Here is a 4501-nt window from a genome sequence, read left to right as displayed (position 1 = left end):
ATTTCCTATAGGATTTCATGTAGGATCATTTGCTGTCTTCTTACCATATCATGGTACGGGTGTTGAGCGCATACACTTTACAGTTGAGGAGAATAGTGCAGTCAGTCAAGCCTTAGGATTTTGGTCTGAATCTCGGCCTGTGATTTGATTGAGACTTCAAGAACCACCTGTTCATACGGTTGAACACCCGAATTGAGTCAAGAAACCAACATTTAGTGATTTTGAATTTCAAACACTTGTAGGAATTCTATTCAATCGTCGTGATAGGTTTTTTAAATTTGTACTATCATGAACGTTTGAGTAAAATCTTTATGACTTGCTTGATTGGATATCCGGTGTTGGGCAATGCACTATTTTGGTTATAATAGTGGAACCGGAAGAGTTTGGAGGTCTGTGTCGATTTATGATATGATTGGACATGCACAACCTCGTACAATAGGGTGTAAGAAGAAAATGTTCGAATAAATTATTTGAAACACTTTGGAAGTTTATTAATTAGAAACATTAGAGCACATTCGATTAAACTAACCAATTTTCGAATTCCAAGAGATGGTCTTTAGATTTGAAAACTTCGCTTCCCCTTAAAATGATCATACTTTTGAAGCTTGAATTTAAATGCATATATTGAGAAATTTTTTATGTTGAGGTGAAACATTCCATTTTTAGATTCGGTTCCATACTGATATCTACATGGAAACCATTTTGGGTTTTTAAGAATCAGGTCATGTATTGAAGTGCATATAAGACAATGTAAAAGTTAAAAGAAAAAGGTTTTTGGATTTTTTAAATTTATAATGTTTTTAGATTTTTATTATACGAAAAAAATTCTTACATTTTTGGATTTTATATGATGAAGATATTTACAAAATGGTTGAAGCTCACATCCCATAATGAAGTATTGGCTGGAGGGTATAGGGGTGGTAAGAAGTAGACAATCGTTCCCCTATCTTAGAATAAAGTGAAGTCATTTCTTTACCTAAAACACCCCAAGAGTAGAGGTCCTCCCTCTCAAATGATATATGGATAGAGAGATTGCTTCCGAATGGACCCGGTCCAATAAGTAGGTTAAAAAAAGTGTGAGACTCCATGAAAATGGTAGAATCAAATTTTCATGGGTTTAAACCAGCATGCCAATATATTCACATATATATACACATGTATGTTTACGAATAAAATAGATAACTTTAGAAGGCATATAGGGAAACTTAGTGAGTTAATTTAATAACATATACAAGAGTAATACGAAGTAAAAACACTGATAGATAATTATTTAATTTTTCTCTAGGTGAAAATGTGACTTTTCTTTGTAAACAATGTTCCTACATTGCCTTGTAACTAAATGTTACTCACTGGAAGATGGGTATAAGAAGGTGATAGGAATCAAATCGTCACCTACTTGATCCAACCCAAAGTTGTGCAGCCCATACCCAAGGAATTAAAGGCTTATCAGATGATGATAGTGGGGACCAAGATGGATGGTGAGATGCATTTAGTTGGTATATCTTTGTTTTAGAATAAGCAATGTATAAGGAGTGTCTTGTGTGATAATGCATTTCATTGAATTTGCATTTTATGTTTTAAGTCTAGTGTTCGGCCATAGTGGCTTGGCATGAGATTCTCAGAGGTTGAGATATTTCTGATTTTGTATATAGAATATTTCATTCATTCAATAAATCACATCTTCCATTACATTGTCTTTTACATTTACAATTCATTCATTATCTCTGTTACAATCCTATCATAGGTGATTCATATTAAGTTTGGATTAATTGAGTTAGGTAATCATCTATATTGGGCTTGGGGGCATAACCAATATAGTTAACCTTCACTATAATTCACTAATAATTTGACGGATCATATTGGGTAGGTGACCCTACTTCATAGTGCACGGATCCGCCTATACAAACACCTATTGAGTATTGACTGAAGCCCTAACCTTTAGTTAATGGGATTGACTTGGTGGCATGTTGTTTGTTAGTTCGGTTTGTAAAGCTATGTATTTACCTATTTCTACTTGTTTATGATTTTGCACATTTTAAATGTACAACGATTAGTTAATTTTAATTTTAATGCAAATGTCTTTCTTGCTAAAAAAATTTTAGGAAGATCATTTGAGACATCATGAACGAGCAGAACCATCATTCAGGTGTTACAAGGAGTGTAGCTAGCCAGCTGCATCTTTCTCAATATGTTGCGGCTTTGAACAGACCTGCTGCAGCTCCCGTATGGAAATTACACTAATGCAGGGTTCAATTATCCATTGACACGATCATTGGTAACTGCAAATGCATCTCCCGTGTTTGTTCAAGCTCCATCAGAGAAAGGGCCTTACGGGTTTGCGATTGATTTTCTTATGGGCGGTGTTTCAGCTGCTGTCTCAAAAACTGCTGCTGCTCTAATTGAGCGTATTAAGCTTTTGATCCAAAACCAAGATGAGATGCTCAAGAGTGGCCGTCTTCAACAACCATACAAGGGTATTGGTGACTGTTTTAAAAGAACAATCGCTGATGAAGGAGTTGTTGCTTTGTGGAGAGGAAACACAGCTAATGTTATTCGTTACTTTCCTACTCTAGGTTTGTTACTTTTCATTATACGGCACATATTGATTGATGACTACACTTGGCAAACAAGACCCAAAGCCTCATAAAGGGGTCCATTTGGTTTACTTGAAAACCCAAATGGGTCCAAGCACATAATAGAAAAGAAAAAAGAAGGGTCCATTTTAGAAACTCATCAAAGCCCAGGCTTGACCCAATTGAGTCCTACTAAGATTAAATGAAGACGCGTTTTTCGAGGCGCGTTTTCTACATGTGTTTTCGAACATCGTTTTTTGATGCACGGTTTTCGACGTGAGTTTTTTTACACGTTTTTCAAGGCGCGTTTTCGACACACATTTGCGTTAGTGTTTTTGGGGCGCGTGTTCGGAAGAGAAACATCAAAAAATACAAACAACGATTTACTAGCCCGACCCAACCGACCCGGGTCTCGACCCAACCCGTTCGACCCATTTTAATTCTGACCCATAAACCGTTTTGACTCAAATCTATTGATCCTTGACCCAAGCTGACCCATCTCGACCCGTTTGCCAGGTATATTGATGACTCAATATAATTATATTATATTATGTGTGTACGTATTTTTGTTTCTTGATGCTGTACCGTTGTTGAACCTTTTCCAGGCGCTTAACTTTGCATTCAAGGATTACTTTAAGAGTTTGTTCAGCTTTAAGAAAGGGAAAGATCCATACTGGAAAGTGTTTGGTGGTAACATCGCCTCTGGTGGTTTTGCTGGTACATCCTCTCTACTGTTCGTGTTTTCGTTAGATTATGCTAGAACTCGTTTGGCTAATGATGCCAAGGCGGCAAAGAAGGGCGGTGAGAGGCAGTTTAATGGTCTGATTGATGTGTACAAGAAGACGTACGCGTCAGACGGTATCGCTGGGTTATACCATGGGTTCAACCTTTCAGCTGTTGGTATCTTTGTGTACCGTGGTTTGTATTTTGGACTCTACGACTCTCTTAAACCAATTCTTCTCACGGATCTTTGGAGGTTAGTATATTACTGTTGTTGTTTTTTTTTTTTGTTTTTTTTTTTTTTTAATGATGGTTGTTGAAAATGTTATAATAAAATATTGAATCGAGTGTTAATAATTGTTGAATTTTCCAGGATAGTTTTTTTTGCTAGTTTTGCTCTCGGGTGGCTCATTACAAACGGTGTTGGGCTTGCGTCGTACCCAATTGACACAGTGAGAAGAAGAATGATGATGACATCAGGTGAGGCTGTTAAGTACAAGAGCTCTTTGGACGCATTCAGCCAAATTGTGAAAAAAGAAGGTGTCAAGTCATTGTTTAAGGGCGGAGGTGCTAATATCCTTCGAGCTGTGGCTGGGACTGGTGTGCTTGCTGGTTACGATAAGCTTCAGGTCATCGTTTTTGGAAAGAAGTACGGTTCTGGTGGAGGCTAAGGCTAACTGACTGAAGATGAGATTTGTCGGTATAAAGTTTTGGTTATGTTTATGAGGCTGGCATTATTCATACAATGAATGAATTTTTTGTTTGAACAATATATGATGGTGATAAAATGTTTACGGAGACTAAATAACTGTAGTAGGATTAACGCATATCCTGCAGTAAGCTGTTGAATTTTATATGTTGTTATGTTTGATGTCTTTTTCGAGTAGACTTGGTAATGCCGCTGTTATTACATAATATCTTGAATGCTTTTGTTGATGTAAACATTTAACATTTTTTAAAAATAAATATAATAGCGATGAACTGGTTTTAGCTGTAACATGCAATTGATGTTGAACATTCTTAATATGACTATTGAAATGTATTTTATGAAAGTTATATTGTTTATATAATATGTTATGAGTATATTTTCAACCCGGCTTTTTTCTAAATTTGGTTCGTCATAATTGCAAGTTTGATTTTCAATTCGGTTCGCTAAGGTGAACAGGCGAAAAAATTATATTTAACATTTTATGTAGGGATGTTCATTA

The 4501-nt window shown here is 36.1% G+C and overlaps 1 pseudogene; it reads left to right on the top strand.

Annotated features, from left to right (window-relative positions):
• Positions 1–636: 636 nt before the first annotated feature.
• Positions 637–4233, top strand: LOC139864988 (ADP,ATP carrier protein 1, mitochondrial-like; annotated as a pseudogene).
• Positions 4234–4501: the final 268 nt, after the last annotated feature.

Source organism: Rutidosis leptorrhynchoides, chromosome 8 (assembly GCF_046630445.1).
Source record: "Rutidosis leptorrhynchoides isolate AG116_Rl617_1_P2 chromosome 8, CSIRO_AGI_Rlap_v1, whole genome shotgun sequence".
In the NCBI taxonomy this organism is placed as follows: domain Eukaryota; kingdom Viridiplantae; phylum Streptophyta; class Magnoliopsida; order Asterales; family Asteraceae; genus Rutidosis; species Rutidosis leptorrhynchoides.
The sequence above is the reverse complement of the archived record's forward strand: the minus strand, read 5'-3'. Positions and strand labels throughout refer to the sequence as shown.